At 45.8% G+C, this 23,939-nt stretch overlaps 3 long non-coding RNA genes across 3 annotated transcripts; all 3 read left to right on the top strand.

The window, feature by feature from the left end:
• Positions 1-212: 212 nt before the first annotated feature.
• On the top strand, positions 213-8,221 carry LOC128086912 (uncharacterized). The gene is made up of 3 exons (XR_008209586.1): positions 213-712; positions 6,122-6,208; positions 8,136-8,221. It is a non-coding gene; the product is annotated as an uncharacterized LOC128086912 (long non-coding RNA).
• An 8-nt stretch (positions 8,222-8,229) lies between these two features.
• On the top strand, positions 8,230-9,292 carry LOC128086906 (uncharacterized). The gene is made up of 2 exons (XR_008209581.1): positions 8,230-8,331; positions 8,424-9,292. It is a non-coding gene; the product is annotated as an uncharacterized LOC128086906 (long non-coding RNA).
• A 5,199-nt stretch (positions 9,293-14,491) lies between these two features.
• On the top strand, positions 14,492-19,495 carry LOC128086908 (uncharacterized). Its single transcript, XR_008209583.1, has 3 exons — positions 14,492-14,562; positions 14,890-14,940; positions 15,695-19,495. It is a non-coding gene; the product is annotated as an uncharacterized LOC128086908 (long non-coding RNA).
• The last annotated feature ends 4,444 nt before the right edge of the window (positions 19,496-23,939 follow it).

Here is a 23,939-nt window from a genome sequence, read left to right as displayed (position 1 = left end):
TGTCTTTGAAACCTCTATCTCACAAGCCAGCGCACAAGGAAAGACACCTATTATAATTTGGTAGACAAACGTTAACAAAAGCTGCCTGCGCACATGCACACACACAGACACTCAACATTAGCATTGCAGGAGGCTGTGATGGTGACAGGAGTACTTTTACTGTCATCTCTGCTGGGGGAAAAATAATACCTATTTGTGCAAATAACCCGAGCTTAGCTTCGTTCCAGGCGCTCCCTTTGCACGTGTGAGTATGTTTTGTCAGCTCTGTCTTTGGGTACAGATTAAAATGCATCTCTTCGCAGTTCTCGTTTTCAGAATAGTCGTGCTTGTTTGTGTTAAACAAATTAGTGCCATAATAGTCCTGTCCCCCTGGGGAGACATAAATATTGTACAGTAAAAATCTAAAATGTATGTTTATTGTGTCTATTTCCCAAAAAAATGCTTAACTGAGTTACTGTGTTTAATTTTCTTGATTGTTTTCTGTTTGTTAAATGAGAGTGTGTCTGAAAAAAACTAAAAGCAAAGCTAGAGGCAGAGGATAACAACATCTATGGCTATTAATTAAGCTGAAATCCTTGAACATGACTCCTTCCAACTTGTTATCTTCCAGACACGAGATGACTTTGTTCTTTGGGTGACTACTGCTAGACAGACGCATCCTGTTGTGATAAAGGAGACCAGCTGGATTTAGGACTGCGGCGTCGTGTTTGTGGTACGACTGACCATATGTGATTTTCTGTCACGTTTGCAGATTTAACGTTAAAGCTCTGAAGTATTTGCACTTTGATTCATGCTTTTCCACTCGGTTTGGTAACAAAATAAGAGGTGGCTTTGTGCAGCTGGTTTGCAGTAACGCAGGTCACGCTGCAGTCTCTGCAAAGCACAGGGAAAGCTCTTGCAAGCTTGTCCTTAAGATTTGTTTGGGGCTGATTTTTTATTTTTCTTTTGCTTTGATTTGTTTGGGGACAAGTTTTCTTTTGTTGTGCTGTTGTCTTTTTGCTTGTTTTGTTTTGCTCTGAAGGAGGAAATGACTGTGACCAGAAACTACATTTCATCAGGGACATAATTTTGAGTTCCTGCTCTGAGCGTGGTCTTTATCTGGCTTTACCAGAACCGAATAATTCTTTTAATTGTTATTGTCTTCCTGCCTGCTCTGAGAAATGCCCGTCTGAAGCCTCTGCAGAGTCTGAGAACAGAAGGGCATCTGCTTGTGAAAGAAGCCTGGCAGACAGCAGATAGAATTTGGAGTTTGGGGTCTATTTTCCCTAAGAAGGAGCGCTTTTATTTGTTTCTGTCCATAGCTACAATTTGTCTATAAAACATATGGCAGAAAGGAACCAAAGGTACCTGCAGCATTTGGCTGAAGGAAGGAACCAAAGTTAATATTTGTCTTCAGTTTTACGAAGGCAGAGGGGGGAGGAGCAGGAGCCTTTTCTCAGCGCTGCTGAGAAATTACTGCAGCCTGAAGAGCAGTTTGCATTTCTTGGTTGTCTGGACTTGAGAGGAGTGCGTGTAGGAGCAAAGGCCAGCGGTGGTCACGAGGATAGAAAGGAAAAACAAATAGTAAAATTCCTTTTTTGCTCTGTGCAAGTCTTACTTAGAACTCACAGTGACTTTATTATCATCTTTAAAGGGTTACACTCAGCTTCTCTGAGCTTTCTGAGTTACAGCCAGTGCCCAGCCCTCCATAGACCATTCTCCTTTTAGAGAAGCATTCACTGTGTTTATGTCTTATATCAGACTGCATCTTTTGTACCTTCCCTAACACTGAATGCTTGAACAACAGCTCACTTGTAGCAGTCAGTGTTTGCAAATGGCATCTTGTGAGAAAGGGTGGCAGAAACTGAGCAAATGCAATTTCTTTCCAGTATGGACTGTTGAATCACAGCAGCTGAGTGGGGCACAAGGGGGAAGCAGCTGCATCCCGCACCAGCAGGGAAGGTGCTCAGCAGCACCAGGTGACAAGAGGCAGGCAGGGTGGGAGGCTTCTTAATCCCATCCAGGATTTTCAGTGTCTGCCCCTGGGTCAGGAGCTGCAGAGGGATGCTTCTGCTCATCTGGCACCCCTCGTTCGGGTGAGGTGCACAGCCATGCAGGCAGCAAGGGGATGGAAATGGAGAGACTGAGACTGCTCATTTGTCACTTAATTTTGCTGATGATTCCTCTGAACAGTGAACAGGCAATCTTGTAATGGGCTGTAGATTTCCATGATGAAAACCAGCTCGTTACGGCATAGATGTGAGTGTTGTGTGACAAAGAGATGTTAAAATAGAGAGGTTAGTATCCAATTATTTCTGAAAATTGTGCCTATATCTAAGTGTGAGCCGTTAAGTACTCCAAAAGAAACAAGTGCATTTAGGCATTTTGTGCATATTCCATATTTTTTTCCTTTGAGGCAATATTTTAATTTTTGCAGGGCTAAAAGCTATTATAATTTAAATTAAAAAGGAATGATGCAAAATAAATGCTCAGTGCCTGTCCTGCAAGGGGCTGCATCATGTCAGAGCATTCAGCAAGGACCACAACAGTACTGCACTCCGTAAGCGTGGTGTGGAAGCTGGATTAGATGATTACAGGATCATAGAATGGTTTGGGTTGGAATGGACCCCAAGGATCATCAAGTTCCAACCCCCTGGCCACAGGCAGGGCCACTAACTTCCAGCTCTGGAACTAGACCAGGCTGCCCAGGGCTCCACGGTGCTTTTCATGCAGCAGATAATACCCATCCTGCACTTTATTTTGCAAAGAGCTGTCTCTATTGCTGTACATCATTTTCCTTAAATGTACAGTGGTTGTTTTTTTCTGTCAGGAAGCGCAGCTCAGTACTCCACGGGCACGAGGCCCTCATCTCCCAGCTTGCAAGACAGGTTCCCTGAGGTATCACAGGGTGGGCTCTGCAGTGAACTGTAACAGCACTGTCCTGCTGCTGTTAGTCATGGAAAGGCTCTGACTTGTCCAAGTGTCGCACTCAAAAAGCAAATCTGTTTATTATTCCCTTAAATCAAAGCAGGCAGTGACAGCCCAGACTAGTATGGTGCCTACCAGAAGAGAACGTTCACTCTGACCATGTCTGGGAGACTATTTGTTTTCTCATTACTGGGAGTGTGCTGGCCCAATGTAAATGTCAGCGAGCTCAGCATATTTTGTGCAATGAAACAGATAGATCTAAAGCAGCAGCAGGTCAGATCTGGAGCTGAGGAGCTGTAGGAGAGCACTTGCTGCCCCATTTCCATCCAAGTGGCTCAAGGCCGTTGTCCTCAGGAGTGCAGTGCCTGTACATGCTCAGAAAGGAGGAAATGATTCTTTGTGATCTAGCAGGTTGTAGTGTGTTTTTTGTTTCGTTTTGCTTTTTTAGCAAATATTTCCTTAGTCTGGGGTTTAAACATTCTGTATTTGCTAAGGAAAATGCAAATGATACCTATTTCTGGAACAGCTGCTGGTGGAAGTCTCCTTTGTGTAGAGAGCTTGGTGTACAACCAGTGTGGTACCAAATTGTGGTGCCTGCAGGCAGTGACACGTTGCAAGAGGCAGCAGAATATCTGGGAGATACTGGGCTTGTTTGCAGTACACCTGTATGAGATTGGGAAAAAGAAGTCGGAAAAAGAGCCCCAAACTCTTTGTGAACTTCACATTCCTCTGGCATCAGGACATCCAGAAACAACGCTGAGGTCCCCAGTCGCTCTGTTAGAAGGTGATTTTTCCAACAAAGAACCAGCAAAGAAGCATCTTGCTGTGTCTGTACAGCACATGAGGCCCTTATTAAGGGATCGGCTGATTATTATTCTGCTACTCGCCCTTATTTTCCTCTTCCACTCTCTGTCTCGCAGGAAGGCTGCATACAAATATAGCAATCGATGGAGAGGAGATGTTCCTCCTTTACGAGATTAATTACAAACACAGGGAAGCTCTGTCTAGTCTGCATGTATGATTGATCTTGCAGGAGGAAATGCAATAGGAAACTAATGCTTCCTTTTATCCAGTAAGCAAAGTTCAGAGATGTTTACATTCTGCTAGGTAAGCACAGCTGTCTAAAGACGCCAAGACGGATGGACTGTCCTGTCAGCACAATTCCTGCCGAGGGAAGGGCCTGCACCATCTCTGTGGACCTTCTTCTGCCCACAAGGCTGCAGGGCAGAATTGCTAATTTAGCAATCAGCTTAATTGTTGCACTGAGCAGGGAGACCCACACAAAGCCAGTGCAGTGCTGGTGGAGGCAGCGCTGGGCCTGCTGGGGCTGCGCTGTGGGACCCTGAGAAGGGCTTCTGCTAGCACTGCACACAGTGTGACTGTCACAGGCTGGCTTCCCCAGAATTAAAGCTTTTTTTTTCCTTTAAAACCTGGCTGGCGCAGGGAGCGCTCTGCTTATTCTCTCCCAGCAGCTCGCAGCGTGGAGCTATGGAAGCATCTGCAAGAAGTGCGGTGCCTAGCTGCCCTTGTATCTATTTGTGTACAAATACAATCTTACGAGCCATGGATTTGGCTCAGGGTCCTTCCGAAAAGGCTCATTTTGTTCTTGGGCACAAGCGGACACTTGCAGTTAGCCTGAGAAACACAGTTAGAGGTGATGGGTCCAGCTTAGTGACTCAGCCTTCTTCCTGGCAGTCTTCTAAATTATGGATGCACTGCTGCTGATATTTAACTCCTGCCAGAGTTACTGAACTAAATGGAGGATTTGAAGTACTCCTGCAATGCTAAGTCTGGAGGAGATCCACACCTGGGGCTGGTTTCCTCAAGGAAGAAGAAATCAGCGGGTTACCCCAGCCATAGCATCCCATAAGGTGCAAGAACGTCCCTTGGCAAGGCAGTGAGCATCCGGCCGGCACCCAGCCTGCAGCCTGCCTCGGCTACACAGCCTAGTGCTGCACTGCTGGGGGCCACAAAGTCCCCGCGCTAAAATAATCAGCGTAATAAATACGGCGTGCGGAGTGCAAGAGGAAGCAGGGATGTCTCTGCATCTCCCCCGCGGAGCTGAGCCTGCTGGAGTCCAGCCCTGCATGGCTTTCGCCTTTTATTTTCCTCCCGGAGGTCTGCTGGTGCCGGAATGAACGCTGACACGCGGTCGCAGCGCGTTTCGGCTGTCCTTTCTCTTCGCTTTGCACATGCAAATCCTGCCTGACAAGCGCGGCTCATTGGCTGTTTGAGTCAGTTTAGTCGGCTTGACAAAGGTTATTGCAATAATTGATGTTCCTCTTCTAATGATTAATGTTAATGAGTCCACTAAATAGTAAACAAGACAACAAAGAACTGTTAATGAGACGGTCTTCACTCATTTGTGTAATCTTTCGGTAAGATAATGGGCGATAAATACGTCGCTATTCAGCCATCTTCCAGTCCTTAATGCGTGGAGAGTGTTTTAAAAAGAGATCTGAGCTGATTTTTTACACTTGCCTTCAGTAAATGCAGCAGGCTGGGTAGGTGGGGCATCTGAAAGAGTTTGGAGACCTATATAATTAAGTGCCTTGACATTCTGCGTCTGAAGGACATTGGCGGATATCCAAACAGTGTGTTCTGCTCTCAAACCATTTAATTGAAACCATGCAAAGTTGGGGAGGCGGGAGGGCGAAAGAGGGGGAGATGTTGGCAAAAACCCTCCGTGCGTTTTTTCACTGTTGGATTGACCAGACAGAGCAACAAAGCTGATAAAACAGGATTAGCAAAATTGCATTGTTGGATATTATATGCTGTGTGACATGTACTACAGCAAAGGAATTTGGCAGGATTAACCTGCGGAGGATAAAGATGTACCAGACAAGCGGGCTGAATTAATAGACTGCTGTGACCAAAGCAAGGAAATCTATTTGCATGGAATATTAGCAGTGAGAGCAGAGCTGTGCTGGAGGAGTTGCGCTTGCTGTCCTGTGTGGACCCGAGGACCAGGCTCGCCAGGCAGCAATTCAGAGTGAAGAAAGCAGCTCCTTGGTTTCTTTATGTTCTTTCCTGATTCTAAACCAAAAAAAGTGCTAATTCCTAGAGAGAGTGATCTGCATTATTGGATCTCATATCGGTCCCCCCCTGCAAACAAAGAAGTTTTTTTTCCTGTTTATAGGATATGAGATTCTTCTGCTAATATATACATATTAGCTTCATCCCAAAGTAAATGTGTTCTGTTGTCTTTCCTCAGGGCTCACAGCACCAGCCGGCATGGGAGAGTGCAGTGCTTCCTCTGCCACTTACTCAGTGCTGAGGAAATTGGACACGAGTGAAAATGGTAAGAAAGCTTTTGAACCACACAGAGAACATGAAAACTATAGCCCATAGGTGACTAAAAACTGTAAAATTGTATACTAAGGGTGCAGATCAGATGAGCTCTAAGACCGTGTTGGACTATTTGACAGTGACAGTAAAGGCAGAAAGGCAGCATCCATCTCTGGTGCAGCGAGGGGAGAGAGAGTCTTGGGTTAAGTGTTCATTTCTCACTTGCAGAGTGCATAATACTGGTTCTTAGTGGAAAAGGCTTTTAAATTGGCTTCTGGGCAGCGAGCGATGCATACAGGAGATTGATTTCTTTTTAGAGCGCTGCTGTACTTGGACGCAGATTGCGTGAAAGGTTTCATAAGGATTTAAACAACCTTGAAAAAAGCTCGTATCATTTGTTTTTCTTTTCCCACCCACAGTACCATTGTCAGACTTCAGTGTTCCCATGGAACAGGGAACGTGCAGAATGCATTTGGCATTATTCTTGGTGTGACACAGTGTGCTCCTGCCAGCATGCGCAGTGCTGCGGCACGCAGGGAGGGACCTGTCAGCATCTGGTCACCTTCAGCCAGCATTGCCGAGTCACTGCTGCTCAGGAGCAGCCAGAGCACGGCTTCCACTTTCAGGCTCTTCCTTTCCCGTGTTGAAGCTGAATAATAGACTTGCATAAAATATGAATACGCTGTTTTGTTTCTTGTAGCACTGTGTATTAAAATTTCAGAAACTGCTCTTTAAATAAAAGCTCTGTCAGCATGACATAGCTGAGGCTTTACAAGTGCACGCACGTGCAGAGGTGTCAGATTCATCTCCGTTTCGTGCAGCAGCTCCAATATAGAACCTGGGAGGTGTCCCCTTACTCCACTTGTTTGTAGTTTCTTTGCTTAGGCACTGGTCGTGACCCCATCTCCCATCTCCGCAGTGAAAAGTCAGTGCATGAGCTTTCCTTTGGATCAAATAGGGAAGCACATGAATAACTCCCTTCAGTCAGAAAAGTGGAAAGTTTTGTCTCCACACCAAACTTGCTCCAGAACTGTTAAAAAGGAGCAGTTTCTCCCTGGAGATGTGCCAGGCTCCACATCGCATGCTTTCTCCCTGTTTTGCTTAAAGACTCCTGCATTTGGTCCTCACCACAGTGGCAGTCCCAGGCTGGGTGACAGAAACTGTTTTATTTTGAGCTCTGGTTGCTAAGGAAAGTCCTTAATGCACATACGAGATTTGAGTGTTTGCCTGTTGTTTGCTTCATAGTGTGGATAAGTTAGCAGCCCGTGAGGTGATGAGAACGACCTGACCATTGCAAGTGAGTCACTGTACCACACGTGCAGCATTTTGAGGGAAATCAATCTGAAGACTTTGGCGGTCAGCAGTGAATTGCATCTCTCAACTTCCACACATCTCTGAGGGATAGGGCCATGCAGGGGAGCACAGGGCCTCCAGATTGAGTCTCCCTTGGTTCCAGCAGGACCCTTAAGCCTGTAGGCAGTACCTCTCATGCCACCACCCTGGGGACAGGCCAGGCACGTGCTGGTGTACTACCCACCCCAGGCAGGGCACGTGCTGAAGGGTATGAGGCTGAACAGCAGCACAGTGCCCAAGAGGCCGCATGCTCCCTGCGGCACCGTTCTCCTTCTGACAGCATCTTGGCATCAGTGAAAATGCAGCAGCCTGTTTCTTTGTGCCTCTTGGGGCTGGGCTGAGTTTCTAGGTTACATCCCCGGCCTGTGAGCCTCCTGAGATGAACACAGGATGTGGATCATGAGGATGCAGCTGAACCTGCATCACACTACAGCAGCCAGTCTTACAGTGCAGCAGATCTCAAGTGCAGAATCTGTCTGTCATTTCTGGGGGAAGAAGTTCAGCTGTAGTACTTCAGTGTCATTGTAAGCAGGTGGGAGCGTGCAACCTGTGGGATGGACAGATGTAACCCTCTCTTTGCTTTTCAGGATGAGGATGGAGCACAGAGGACGCAGGGCCCTGCCAGGTGCTGTGCAGCAGCTGGTGTTGTGAATCAGGCCGTCACCAGTCGGAGAACGGCTACTTCACAACACCAGGGTGGCACTGCACCACAATTCTACACCAGCCAGAGGAGCAGTGAGGGTCCCAGCACGGGCACAGCCAGGGGAGCCCAGACCTGCTAAGGTAATCAGGCGCTCTACTCCTTTTTAGGTAACCGGCCTCCCATGGAAGTCTGGAATAGAAGTTAGGCCCCCTAAACGTCTCTGTGGGTCCAGTCCTTAGGCTCCTGTGTGCTGTGTGAATGGGGAAGAAGTATGGAAGCAGTCTCTGTATGCTAGGCACATCTCCCAGCAGAGATGGCTGTGGTCCCTGCCCTGCTGGAACACCTCAGTACATTCTTTCTATAAAGGATGCTGTGGCCACATTCCTTGGAAATGACACTAAAGCTGCCTGGTTCTGATCTGTGGAAGCAGCTTTCTGCTCTGAGATGCAGGACAGTGGGGGCTTCTCACTGGTGGGGCTTTCCCTTTCCTCCCTCCCCAAGTAAGACTGGCTGTGCGCTCCTGTGTGTTGGCTGCCTGCTCTCCCGTCTGTCATGAACATTTGCATGGGTGTAAAGCTAACAGAAGAGAAAGCAAGCAAGGTAGCATAGAAGTAATTAAGGATTTTATAGAAGTTTTCTTTTCCTGTTATCATAACTCAGCTCAAGCCAGTAGTATAAACTACCTCAGTCTCATCCTCAGTATGTGATGCTGGCAGGGAGATAGATGCAGGGGAGAGTGAGAATACACACGAGATCAAAAATAGCACGGACAGTCTGGAAATGCACGTGCACAGAGGCACATGGGTGGCTGCATCACATGTCCTCATCTTCCCCTTCAGGAGAGCTTCATACAGAAGCAACCCCAAATTTCATCCATAGTGAATATCCCTTAGCCTACACCATGAAGGGCATATGGGGGCTGTATGGGGCGCTTCTCATGCATTAGGAGAGGGCAGCCTGATCTTGCTAGTTAGCCATGGTGTTTTTACATTGATTAGAGAGAAATGAGAGGGAATGTTTGAAGTTCAGGCACCATGGCAGGAATGAGTATGACGATGTCAATGTGATTGTAAGAAGTCTGTTTTATTAAACTTGTCTTCTAACAAAATGTGTCCTCTGTGTCCTGGTCTCTGTTTATTGTAACCTGGTTTTAAAGCTCGCTACCTGTAAGACAGCTGTATGGTTTGTTCACCTAAGGTTTGTTTCAAAGGATAAAATAATGCAAGGCTTTAGAAACAGAAGGTTACAACAACGTAACCTCTCTTACTCCTGCACACATATTCTATTTACATGGGCAGCTATTCAGATGCAGCATTAAATACCATTTCATCTTTCTTTGTGAACCAGAAGCCTCTTTGACCTATTCAGTTCCTGTCTGCAAATACACATAACATTTGAAATAGGTTAATGCTTAATATCTGCTGACAGATGACCTGGTGGATGATCTCCATCCTTCCCTTAACTATGAGGTGTGGAGATATGGTATGGGTAAGGCGGCTTGTTTCCAGCTCCTTTTGTGAAAGAATTTCTTGGGATGTCACATTTCAGAGGTACCTGGGGGGCCTTTATTGTACTTTATTGTACTTAGTGTTTCTAACTGGAATCTATCACACTTTATGTTCTCCTAAAATGATTTCCTAGCAAATTAATGCGTGCCATAATGTGGTACTGCTGCTGAAAATCAAACGCTCTTGCTCGTCATTAAGGAACCTGATCATGCCATCCAGTAGGGAGGATGGAGGGCTGAATAGCCGGCTGTCAGCTTTAGATGATGGAAGCAATTTCTGTTTGCTCCATTCAGCAGTTAGAAGTACTTAATTTTAGCACGTACTGCGATGAAAGGTGAATGCACAGAATAAATAGCTCAATATGAGTTTTACATTTCTGTGAATGTTAATGCTTAAGCAAGTGCCCGCAGTTCTTGTTCAGCTGGAGTTCTGGCTGCTGGGATGGAGAACATGTGCTGCACTGGGCTTCGGATGGCCCTAAAGCTGGAATCGGAGGGTACACCCAGAGACTTTCCCAGTGCCTCCTGGATCCTGTTAAGTATTGCAGTCTGGATAGTTTCCCCAAAATATACCGTAACACAGAATCGCCAAGGCTGGAAAAGACCACCAAGATCATCTAGTCCAACTGTCCACCTACCACCAGTATCTGCTCACTAAGCCATGTTCCTCAGTACAGCATCTAAAAATTTCTTGATCACCTCCAGGGTTGGTGACTGCACCACCTCCCTGGGCAGCCCGTTCCAGTGCCTGACATTTGTCCAGAGGTCCTCCAGTATGCTTCCATGCTTCCAATCATGCTTCCAATATACAAATGCTTCCATCATGCTTCCAATATACAAATAAGTGGAGCTGAACCGACCTGTTGTGCAGTGGAGTGACACTAGAGAATAGCACCAAGCATCAGCCACCAAGTCTGCAGGAGAGGCTTGGCAACGCTTGCAGCTCGCACATTGTCAGGATAGAGGCTATAAAGCAGCATATAAAGGGGCGGGCCCCATTGGCACCGTGCATAGGTGGTAGAACTGAATGAGGTCAGGTGCTCTTTTCCCCAGTGCCAGCAGGTGCCACCACCACCACCACCACCCTCCTGGAAGCGGCACCGTTTGCTCTCCCGTAGCCACGTGGCTCACCGAGTGGCTTTAGCACCAGCAGCTTATGGGAGCTTTATGGGACTATTTTTTACCGTGTAAAAATACTCGTTTCCATAGTGACAGCCACATGGTGCAGCACTTACTTCAACTCTAGAGATGCTTTATGGAAAACCCCTGGGAATAAAAATCTCATGTGCTCTGGGGGAGCCCCTGCATTGGAGCTGCTTGTTTCCATGGCCAGCACTCCCACACTGCACAGCCGTGTTCTTCATTAAACTTCAATAAATCTCATTCATTATTTGGTTGTTCCACCTAAACTTTTGTTCTGTTTTGTTTTGCCTTGTCCCACCTCAGGGGCACAGTGGCAGCATCTCCTGTGACAGCTCTGCGGTGACAGTAGCGGCTGCTTTCCCCCAGGAGTGGGATTTGATCCCTTCCCCCTTTCAGCTAGTCTGCACCCAGCAGCATTTCATTGCATTCTTGCAGCTGTGGTGCCAAAAAAGCCCTTAAAGTTTTACTGCATGAATTAAAGGTGTGTTGTCTTCCAGCCTTGGATTCAGAGTGGAAGCATCTCATTTACCTGATCAGAGGGGAAGGGAAGCGGTGCTGATGGCTGTTCCTGATGGCACATTCCCATGCTGAGGGAATGGCATCGCATGTCCTGTCGTGGGGGTGAAGTGTGTGCTTTGGTGGATGTAACTCTGAAATCCCCCACGATGTGAAGGTGAGCCTGCAGGTGCATGGGCTGGAGGCAAGGGAGCAGAGCAGCCCAAACGGGATTTCTGCTGGGTTTCAGTAGGCTGCTCTGTCCTGGGCAGCTCTGCGTCTCACTTCTCCACAAGCAGAGCAAAGTGCCCAAAACACACAGAGATGGAGCAAGCCACTCTTTTTCAGTAAACCAAAAGGCACCGCCTTGTCATGTGAGCTAATATCCCTGCAGCGTGGCTTTGTGTATTTATTCCCTGCTGATGTTGCTTTTGATCGCTTCTAGATGAAAATGAAACCTTTGCTGCTTCGGGGCTGCTGTTAGGACAGATCCATGAGATGAAAACACATTTCAGGAAATACCGCAGAAGCCAGTTTTTGTTTTAATTTCTGGGGACACAGAGCTCCAGTTCCTTCACCAGGAAACCCTGGGGCAGGAGATGCAGGAGAAGAAAGGCACACTGGAAACACATCAAAAGCCTCTCCTTCCAACTTGTGAAAACAGACGTCATTTAGAGGCAATGCTCTTGTCCTCGTGATCACAAGACTCTTCCATTTGAGGGCAATGTCTGGGGAGTCCTTTCTTCACAGGCTTTTTAGCCACATCCAAGGGCTGCAGCACCACAGCATGTTGTCATCGTGCCAACCTAACATCCTCCACTCTGTCCATCAGCAGCCCATCAGTCCAGGAGTTGGACTTGATGGTCATCATGGGTCCATTACAAATCAGGATATTCTAATTCTGTGACCAGTCTGTCCCATGGCTCCTATACCCAGGTTCCTCACAACTGCTCTGCAGTGATGGGAGATGGGACAGAACCCCCAAAGGCAGCACTCTCTGCCCATGAGGAGGAGCCATGGTGTATTTCTTACACACCCGGCCTACGGCACATCTATGCAGTGTGAATCACTGCTGTGCGCAACCTGTGTGGTTCAAACCTGGCATGAATCTGAGTAACCTACATCTGAAGAATATGGTCTTGTCTTCTGATTTAAGCACGTGACCAGGGCCCACTGAGTCTCTTAGGAAATAAGAATGGAGTTTTTCTCATACATTCTTAGAAGAAAGTCCAGGCAGGAAACACTTTCATTGAAAAAATAATCATAAGAAGAAGAATCAGGCACTGTTACTGAATGTAACTGAGATTAACAGTGAGAAACTGGGGTTTTCTCAGAGGGAAAAAAAAGCCACATAAAAACTGGCATTAATTGGGAGTGAGGAAAACTTCTGATAAGCTGAAATTAAAATGTGCATCTGTTGAATGCAAGGAAAATCCCGCAGCTGAACCGGTGGGTGCTGTGGGCGTTCTGCATGTGAGCCTGGGGCTGGGCAAGGAGCAGCACCCACTCCATACCTGGGGACAGCATGGTGCTCTGCACCCACCGCCTACTTCCATTTGCATAGGGGAGGCCTCCATCATATAAGGCATGGGGAGTGTTTCTGCACACAGAGCTGCATTGGTCCTCTGTAGCATCAGTGTACAAATGCTGGGGCAGCAGCTCAGGAATTGATGGAAAAACGCCTATATTTTCCTATTGCTCAAAACCACCGTTTGGAAGAAGAAGAGGTCACTGAGAGGAGCCTCAGAGCTGCTGGGAAGCAAAAAAACAAACAAAAAAAAAACACCAAAAAGAGTTTTGTTTTGTTCATTGTAATAATCCATCAATGGAGCACAGCAGCCTGGGCAAGCCCACTCCATCCCAAGTTGGGCTGTTGTTTCAGCACAGAAAAACACAGCAGAATAACTGCTGGCCCAGGTGGGAGTTCCTGAAACTCCCTGCAAAGGGTTTCCCCAGGTAATAGGAGCTCTCATATATGTGTATGTGGCCACTGCACTGTGATTCCACCTTCGTTTAGAGCAGAAATGGAAACTTGGGGGAAAGAGACCCTTCCAGATTGAAATCAAAACAAATCACTTTTATGCATATTAATAAGGCTCCTGATTGAAAATGTTCTCGCTGTTCATGGAGGAATATCAACAGTAGATGCTGCTAATTTAAGCCTGGCTAATTAAAAGGAGAAATAAAAAAAAATCACTCCTCTAGAAACAGCCACACGAAGGATGCATTCATCCAGCACATTTCATCAAGCTCAGCTTATTATACATGGGCTTAGGGAAAAAAAATCCTAGAGCTTTTTTTGTATTCTATGGGTGGGCTTTTCACACCACTCTGCATTCCAGCCCCTTCAGCCAGGGCCTGGCAAGGCTCCTCCATCTGTGAGAGATGTTAGGGATCCCTGGGATGGAGCCTGGGAGGTGCTTGAGTAGAGTGATGCTGGGAGTGCTGGTGGAGGATGAGCTTGAAGGGGCAGTTCCAGCACAGAAGGGTGAAGCAGGAAGAGGAGCCCAGGTGAGCCAACTGTTAGTCAGCACATCTGCACTGAAATGGGAGGAGGGATTTTGTTCCCCGTCCTTTTTTTTTTTTTTTTAATTTTATTTTGTGGTTATTTGTTGCATCTCTTTGAATCTCCATCCCAAGGGCTTCTGTATGACAGAATGTAATAGCATTAGTCACCGTTTTACACATTAGGGAACTAATATGTGGCTCTTACAATGATTTCCAGCTTCTGAGTGCCACACAAACATTAAAAATATACAGTATCTTTCTTGTATGTTTTTGTTTTGTTTTGAGAGAGACCTCCTTGCCTGAAGCTGTTACAGCTTCTCTTTCTACTATCTCACACATAAAATGAGGCTCTTCTATCACACCTCTGCCAAGTCACAGGCTGTCAGTTTATGGCCTCATACTCTGGACAAAAGGCACTTCTTTGCTTCTCCCCATTCGCAGCTCTCATGCACCTGCCACATTCCTGACCACTGAAGCCCATGCCTCATGTCTGGCAGTGTCATTGGTGGTGTATGGGAACTGATTGACCACCTGAGGCGAGCACTGAGTCAGCCTTGGAGCACAGGTGAAGGTGATTCAGCTGTGTGATGGAAGGGCTGGAGACTGGTTGCATCTTTCCTAGACCCCATTTGAGGGCTGACTGCTATGGAGAATGGCTTCTTGCTGGATATCCTTCCTCTGTGAAGTCTTTCCTGCAAACCTACCTCTTCAGACAGAGGTGAGCATTCCTTCCCTGTTTGCTTCTTTTCCTGTTTTCACCACTCTAATCTTTCCAGCTGTAACAGGTGGTCAATCAGTGCATCCTTTGGCATCCTGTCCCATTGTCTGTACAATCAAAATGACAGGATACTTCATCAGCAGAGCAGAACCTATCCCATAATTTGAGTCTTTGCAACGAGCCAGCTGTTGGCCAGTGAAGAACTTGTGGGGGCAGATTCATGAGGTTCATTTCTTTGTGCTGTGCCTCAGTAAATGTTTTTTGATCCTTTGCAAAGCAATTCTTAATTTTTATTTTTTTTTTATTTTTTTTTTCTTCTGTGTTTAGATAACTGCAAAAGGATTAAGAATACTGTCTCAGTTGGACATGTCACACAGGGTTTGTATTTGTTTCCTGGCTGTGATTTGTAGCCCAATTAATTCTGAAGAAATATCTTAGGTTGGCAAGTGTACTCCTCCTTCAGGCTGGGTGGGATCTCCCGTGGGGCATCCAGTCCCTGCCTGGGAGTCATTGCTTTGAAACCAGTGGTGTGGCATTGGTTGCGTTGAAAGATCCTCAGTGAAAGGTAGGGAAGGTCTGTCGTGATATGTATGTATCACACGTTCAATTTGACAAATAGAAAATAACAAATCTAAGAACAGCCAAGCATATAAATATGTCAATTCTGGAGTCATAACAGTCTATGGTTTCCGTGAATTGCATGTGTTTTTCTTCCACCAGCCACAGCCCTGCATGCCTCATGCATTTTAATGCATGTTTGCTATGCAAATACGTTTCAAATAACTCCTGTTTGTCAGAAGAACAAAACTCGCAAAACGACAAGAAGTTTCTCTAGACCCAATGGATGATCATTGCACTTCCAGCCCTGTCAGTGCCTCTTTCTCAGCAGGGCTGGACACTGGGCAGCTGGTCCTCCAGCAAACTGGCTTGGGGAGGGGGTTGAAGGAAGAAGATATAGAAGGATCTAGAGAGCAAGATGTATGAGGAGTGGCTGAGGTTCCTTGGTTTGTTTAGCCCAGAGCAGAGGAGCTGAGGGGAGGCCTCGTAATCACTCTTGAACATACCTGTCCACTGGCTTGTGCAGCCCTCCCCCACAGTTGTCTCATAGCCTCATTGATTTTTGCAGGGATAGATGTAACTTGCTGATATTTGCCTGGAGATTGTTCATGTATTTGTCTGCAACAGCTCAGCTGTGAGAAAAGTCTTTTTCTAGAATACAAATTTGAGACTTTTCTACTTTGGAGATGCATGTTTTCTCAAGTCTTACCTGCTCTCACCCCGTACCCATCAATTCCCTCATCAGCATTTCCAAGTGATGCTTTGAAATATTCTAGATCTTCTAGGGCAGAACCATTTATCTGCAGAGAAAAACAAGTCAGTGATGATACATTGCTCCTCCTCTTCCTTTAGCACCTCTGTGCACAGTTTGGGTGCCGCGCTGACTGGCAGCTGTTGATCTGCAGACAGAAGGAAAAGTGATTCCATAAGCAGCATAGGTTCCAGTTCATAATTAGCAGGTGCACGGAGGCACCCAGGATCCCCTATCAGTTTTCTCTAGCTTGCTCAGATTTGCAGAAGTAGGCAATGCACAGATTATTGTTCACAGGCTGTGCTCTAGGGCATGCTCTGCAAGAGAGCTGGGAGGAGGTGAATTTCCCTGGTGTGGGCTCCTCTGCACAGCAAAGCATCAGGGTGATGCGGGTTTTAGCAATGGTTGAAATGTCTCCACTACTGTTTCTCCGCCCAGCCCACAAAACTAAAATAGACTCTGGATAAAGCCATGGCCTTGTAGCCACCCCTTGTGCCAACTGAATGAAAGTCAGCAGACAGTGCCTTACTGGCAAGACTAAATGGCCATACATACTGTGTTTGGACAATATAAGGAACTGATAAAGGACACTGATTAGCTTTAGGAATATGAGATGTAACCTTCTGCTCTTCCTGAAGAAGGAGGCATTCAAGCAAAGCATGCTTATTTGCTGTGACCCAGAAGTAGGGATGGAAGCTGAGCAAAGCAGGCCAAAGAGGTGGCCAGCAAAGAGAACTTGGAGTGACTGACAGTTGAAGTCAGCAGAGAGGTTGTAAAATAAATAACAGCGTAAGGATCCAGGCATGAAGCAGAGAAGTAATGCAGGGTGTCAAAATGAGCAATTGCCAATGGGCAGTGCATCCATCACACAGATGTGACACCTCGGAGGAATCTCACAGGTGACAGAATGGAGAGGGCAAAGGTGGAGCGGAGAAAAGCCCCCATGGGGCTGCAGGACCCACTTCAGGCAGAAAATCAGAGCATGGGAGCAAGAGGGGTCTCGGCCTTTTCCCAGGAGTCAGTTAATCCAATGCCATTCAGCAGCATAACTGCAGCAGGAATGCAGCATTTCAAGCGTCAAGTAAATTTATATTAAAGCAACTGCAATTATACACAGCCTGCACTCACTCCCATGGGTGGCTGCGGCGGGTTTGTGATGGACTCCACTGGAAGCAGAATTAGGATGATAATCAATACAAGCACAGCCATCATTCTGCATTTTCTTATAGCTGCCAAAGCCCACGATAGTATAAAGCAAAGGGCTTTTTAGATTACAGAGCAAAGGCCTGCAGAGATTTCAGCTACTCTTGGAATAATAGCATGTGATCAAGTCCTTTTGTGAACAACGAAAGAAGAATTTCCCACTACGTGCATGTAATTCCAATGCTACGATAAGTTATTTGTTTTGCTGCTGGCTGGATCGCTGCACAGTGTTCAGAGGCATAGCACGTTTTGGTCAATCAATGCATTTCTTTTTTTCTCTCTGGTATAAATATTGCTTCATGTCTGAACTGTATTAGTGGCAATTGGATGTCTGGTTTAAAAAAGCAAAACGAATTCTGATACTGCGCACAACCCCCTGTGCTCGAAAATTAACCACTTTCTTCAGTTACATGCACTACTTGGTACCTGCAAATATTTAATATATGAAAAGTTTGCTTTTTCAGAAACAAAACAGAAAGAAGAGCAGTTTGCTGGTCCAAATGGCAGTGGGCTGAGTTTTGGCACTGGGACAGAGGGGATTAATAGGGGCAAGCAGTGTTGCAGGTAGAAGCAGAAGATTGCTCCCCCAGGGCACCTGGAGTCAGCCAGTATGAGGGCTGCTGGCTGTGCACTGCTACTAGGCAAAGTTGAGGGCTGCAGGTGACAGCGTGATCCCATTGCTGAGTGGCCAGCAAGGAGCATGACCAGCCCTTCCCAGAGCTGCAGCTTATTCCACTCCTCTGCCTTGGAGATTATGGCAGGAAAATCCTCATTTGGCTGCTATGCTTGGCTAACCTAGACAGAATTTATTTTCTAAGTAGATAATTTAGGGCGCGCCTGGACAATCCCCACAAACCTCACAGAAGGAGGATTTACACCACACAACAGCCTGGCAGCACCCATTTTTCTTCCTGGGACTCTATCTTGGTAGTGACATGACCTCTGGATTTCAGCAGATACTCAGAGAAGTGCAGTGGGAGTTGCATGTGAGGAGCAAGCAGCTCTATTTGCATCTGAAGGCATAAACTCATTGTTCGCTGCTTTCATTTGATGCCAGTGATGGTGCTCATTAGAAAACTTCAGTGGTTATGATAGAAACAGAAAAAAATGAATCTCAGAGACAAATGAAAGAGGCAATGATCTCTCACAACGTACAGAGAACAAACATTCAGACAGGCATTTCCAGCACAAGAGGCCTTCACTTCCTCCAGTGTTGTTCCTTCCCACCCTGTGCCCGTGCATTTGGTGAGCAGTTGTCACCCTCCTTGCAGACACTGTGTGCTGCCAACCCATTCCTTCTTCCCTGTGTCCCTTTCAGAGCATACTCTGGCATTGCCAGTGTTCTGGGAGGAGCAGTACACACTTTGGCTTCTGGCTGCTCAAAGTCCTAAAGGAGCTTGCTATGGAGAAGGGGATCATGACGACAGACAGTGGGAGTCAGAAAAGGGAGATCCAGCTGCCTGGCTTCTCACCAGTCTCAAGGCAGTCATCCCTCCTTCTAGTGACCAAAAGCCTTTTCCCTGAGGGCTGGTAGGATGTTTGTGCTTTTCACAGTATTTGTGTTCCCTCTGCAGTCTCTGGAAGAACTAAACTAACTTCATCTCTGCAAAGTTTTCTTCTCTGGAGGCTGTAAAGCAAATGCTGCCTCTTTTCTCTGCAGCCCCAGGCAGATGGGATCACTGTGCCCTTGGTGTCCCTGGGCTGAGAGCAGAGGACACACATTGTCCTTTCTTGCTCCACTGCGTGTATTCCTCCTGGGAAGATGGAGATGAGCAGGAAAGGTTGCTTGAGGCAAGGGGTTGTCCCACTCTCTCTGTGTGGCTTCACCTTGAGCACTGGGTACAGCTTTGGGCACTGCAATATAAGAAGGATGTAAAGCTATGAGGGAGTGTCTAAAGGATGGCTACAGGGATGGTGAAGGGTTTGAAAAGCAAGTTGCATGAGGGGCAGCTAAGGTCCCTGGTTTGAATTTTGAGTGGTCCAGTGTGGAGCTGGGGGTTGGACTCGATGATCCTTGTGGGTCCCTTCCAACTCAGGATATTCTGTGATTCTGTGATTCTATTTCTGCCCTGCTGCTAGGGGAGCACAGCACTGCGATGCAGTATTGAGGCAGACTGAATAGTTCTGAAGCATTTGCTCATTCACAGAGAAAATGCTAGAGCCTGGCAAGGCACCTCCCTGCCTGCTTTCTGCTGAATGCAATCAGGAGCAAGGATAGTTCTGAAAAATGGTCATCTAACTCTGCTAGTATTCACTGTGACTGTGGGGGTTAAAAGGGTTTGAATTTTCAGCGCTTTCCTGTGCATGTGCTCCTTTGGACAACACGATGCCTTCTCACAGCTATTCTGCAAATCTCTTGGCTATGCTGGAGAGATAAGTGACAGCAGATTTGGGTACTGGAGGTGCCATAGGACAGGGCATGAAGATGAGGAGTGCTGCAGCCGACCACCGGCCTCCCCTGGGTGCCCTGGGGTCAGCCAGATTTCATGTTTGCATTTTGCTTGATTCATTCACCGCTCTATCAGCGCAACCCAAGGCAACATGGGGGACATTTATTGTTAGCTGGCCCCTTTTTCATTAAGAATTGGCCTAAATCCATACACATTTAGTGGTAATTGCCAGGCAGGCAGCACAGAGCAAATACCTTTTATTTCAAATCCAAGACAAGTCAGAGCTGGCTGATAGTTTGTTGGCGCTTTCCTACATTAATTAAGTACTTCTCATCTAATACTACACATGGTCTTTCTGAAAACCTCCAGTGAAAAGTCTATTTGTTAAAAGTGCCAGTTTAAGTCAAAACAACATCCAATATTGCAAATTAGGACTCCAGATTCCAGGATGAGATCTATTAGTCTTTCTCTGTTTAACTAATTAAAAACAGAGAGGGACAGAATTTGTTTTGTCATTCTTCTGTCCGTAGGATTCCTTCCACTCGTTACAAAAAGGACACAAAATTCCCGTCATTTATCTTAAGATATCGGCTGGCTCACCCATCTGTGAGCAAAGAATGTTTTTGCTTAGCTTGCTTGACTAAATGAAGCTTGGTTCACTTGCTTGCAGCTGAAGACAAATTAGGCTGATTATATAGGAAAGGGAATACAGTGCATCTAGGAATTAAACCGCGACTGGATATTTGGGATGAATAGGCTGCAACAGCTCTGCATCACTCTGAGCAGTCAGCATTCCCCCTCTTTCTCAATCTTTTTAAAGCTGTATGAAAATAATTCTGAGTTATTCTCGTGTGTGTTTAAGCTGCTGTTTTGCAAGGATGGATTTGTATAGAAACAAAGAAATCTGCATGCAAACTTTGTCATTTTGGTACGGAAGCATCGCAGAGCTGAGCCGCTCAGTACATCAGCAGCAGAGCTCCTTCCAGCCCACATCCCCAGGTTGCTCGGTGTACAAAGGCAGCAGCAGCACTGCATCCTTCAGCACCTTGCTACCCACATCACTCACTCTGTGAGATGCTGTGGAACATCCACCTTACCTCTGCGAGTGCCTGCCAGGTGGTGTATCACATTGCCCGCTCTGGGGGGGATGGGGAGGAGCATGAAGTGCTGAGTTCTTCACATGTGGACGGTTTACAGTTATTAACATATTTCAGCCCAAATCACAAGCATTCTCTCTTGAAAAGAATGATAATCAGTGACAAAATCTTTGGCACGCTGTTCCATCAATTGCAATTTTGGGCTAATAACATGGGCTGTGCTGGAATAAAGCACACCATAATTTTGGTAAGAAGTCATCTCTGCTAGCATTTTGGGCACAATGATTTTTGAGGAGACATCCATTATTTTCGTGTTTAGACCATAAAAGTGTGTATTCAAAAAAAAGAAAGATTAAAAAAAATCTCATAGGAGTGTTCTTGTGGCATAGCATGAAGATGAGGCCATCCCTCTATGCCTGTTTGGTTTTTTTTTTTTCAGTAAAACTGAAATATTTGTACAAATCAAAACAATGGAGTTTTAGTTGTGCAGATCCCCTCTGGAACACACGTTCTCCTTTCTGCTTTTCCAGGTGCTTGCTGAGGTGTGCTAATTTCAGTTTGGTGGTCTCTCCCCTCAGCGTGGTGTGAAAATAAAGGTGGAAGAGTGCCTCTGTGCTCACTGGAGTCTATACAGACTTTGAACACCTTTAGCCCTTTTGCAGTGCTGCGTCTGCAACTCCATAACCCCCTCACAGAGTCGGGAAGATTTTTGCACCTGTGACTGATGTCAATGGGGGAAAGAAAAGTAATTCCTCTTGCAATAGATAACATACATTTTTTGGATACTGGAAGTTGCACATATGCTGAAATCAGATGAAAAATAAAGGAAAATATTTGTGCCAGGACAGGATAAAAGTTAAAGTTGTTGGGAAAGGTGATGGAGGCTTGAGCAGACAGGAATGCTACCAGGGAATTTCCCATGGAAATTCTACAGAATCAGAGAATATCTGAGTTGGAAGAGACCCATGACAATCACCGAGTCCAACTTTTGGCTGCACACAGGACCACCCAAAAATCAGACGGTGCGTCTGGGAGTGTCCGTGTCCAGATGCTTCTTCAGCTCTGGCCACCTCACTGCCCTAAACCACTTTTCCACGACCCCTTTCTCTAAGAACTCCACAAAGATCTGTGGATCTTTGTAGAGATCCATAGATCTCTTGTAGATCAAAAGTTCTTTATCCTGTTATGATCATCTTGAGGAAAGATGGTCTTGAGGAGCAATTTGACTTGTATTTCCAACTGTGTGTAAAGCCTCACCTATTGGCTATTGTGTACAGATGAACTAATTCCTCTAAGGCACCACGGGCAAGGACAAGACAGAAATATTGAAGTTGTTTCGCTTACTGTGATGCTGGGACTCCAAGCCAAAGTGAATACTGAACCCAGGTCCTCAGAGTCCCAGCTGACAGTTTCAGCCAAAGCCATCTCTCTTTCCCATCAGAAGTTTCCAAAATTTCCTGACTTTCCTTTCCAACTCCTTCCTGCAGCTTGGCCATCCTCTCTCCCAGCTGACCCTTGCCTGCATGCCCAGTCCCATCCTCTTTCCCTAGATGACCAGTTGCTCTGGGTAGCTCTGAAGCCTGATGTCAGTCTTGTATTTTCCATGCTGTTTAAGCAGCATGAATTGTCATGGCAGGCTGCCTCTTCTGTTTCCTCAGCTACTTTAAGGAATTTTTTCTGTTTTTTCAGCTACTTTAAGGAATATTCTGGCTACAGAAAAGCAGCAGAGCATTTTCTAAACCATAGACAAAAGCTTTTTTCTCTCAATAAAATATTCAGACCGCCGTAGTAATGCAGACCCAGTCATTCTCTGTCCACTGAAATGTGATGCTGATCTTATTAAGAAATCTGAACAAACCTTTTCTTTCAAAGCTTGCAAAAAACATGGGAAGCAAATATAACAAGCCAAATCCGCAGTGTGAGATAACGTAGCTGATATAATACAGTTTATAGGGTTTGGTCTAAATTGGATGCTGTCTTCCTAAATGCTGTTAGGTGTTATGAATATAGGATAGCTTGCTTTTATCAAATGTTTTGGTTTTCTTCTGATGTAACAGCTTTACCATATAAACTTCTTTTGATGTATTGATACACAATGAATTTGTCAATCCTGGGGAAAGCAAGACAAATGATCATAATACTGTTTCTTTTGTAGCACAGTTGTTGAGCTTTCATGATACAAGCATCATAGTGAAATGACTAACTGCATACGGGAGTGCACATCCAGCTTTCTTTTGAAAAATTGCATTCCAAATGCACACGCAGATTTCTATAGCAGCCTTACAAATACAGACACTCAGTCATATCCTAACTTACAAACCGTACGCTACAGGCAACCAGAGAGATAAACCCTTGTCTGACAATGAACAGCTTTGTCTCTTCCTCGGCTACAGCACTCTGCCGTGCTGAAAACAATTCTGCATCTGCTGGAGAATCCCAGCTCTGCAATCAGAAAACTGCTCTATCTCTGTGCGCTACAGTGACCAAATGCCAGATTAAAATACAGGCAGGCATTATTATTTCATCACACAAATGAAATATGTGTAATGCACAAATACATCTCCTTTTAGACATTATTTAAGAAACTGCAATTCTTTTCAGAGAAGACTGCTTAAGAATTTTGGTTTTTTATTACTGTGTATTTATAGTCATGCTGTAGGTATCTAAAGGGAAACAAAAAAGCAGCAATTCACATTATACATATTTGGCATAGAATGATTAGTTTCTTAAAAATCAGCACAAAGCTGCACCCACCAGGGATGGGAATATTTTGTAAGATAACAGTGCTTTTCTTGGTATCATGGAGGATAAAATTTAATTGAAATTTTACTTGACTACTGACATACATTTAATATAACAAAACTCAAACCCTTAGCAACATTAATAGGTAGCTTGCCGTAGCAGCTCTCAGCTCCCTGATCCTCAGAACGACTTTCTGCAGAAAGCTGCAGTGTCTCCAGAAATCTGGATGCAGGGAAATTTTATAAAGCAGTCACACAGCAAGAAACAAAATGGGATCGGGGCAAAATGAACAGCAGAAACTCCGTTTATTTTTTTTTTTTAGCAGCATAGCCCTTCTCTCATTTGCAGCATCCCCCTAAGGAGGGCAGCTCCATGGCTCTATATGTTGGGAAATGCCTCGCCCTGCCTGCTGTCGGGATATCAGCACGCTTCTTTTTTGCTGGCAGGGCAGCAGGGAGAGGAGTGAAAAGGAGCACAGCAGGGTCAGGGAGCTGGGGGTGATCCAACACCTGGCAATGACCTTACCTGCACCTCCTCACAGGCACCTAGAGGAGTTTCTGGGGAAAAAACAGGATTTACACACAAGTGAGAGCGCTACATTTCTGTAATGTGGGAGAACAAGGCTGCACGTCTGCG

The sequence above is a fragment of the Tympanuchus pallidicinctus genome, unplaced genomic scaffold (genome assembly GCF_026119805.1).
Source record: "Tympanuchus pallidicinctus isolate F22 unplaced genomic scaffold, pur_lepc_1.0 scaffold3, whole genome shotgun sequence".
Classification (NCBI taxonomy): domain Eukaryota; kingdom Metazoa; phylum Chordata; class Aves; order Galliformes; family Phasianidae; genus Tympanuchus; species Tympanuchus pallidicinctus.
The sequence above is the reverse complement of the archived record's forward strand: the minus strand, read 5'-3'. Positions and strand labels throughout refer to the sequence as shown.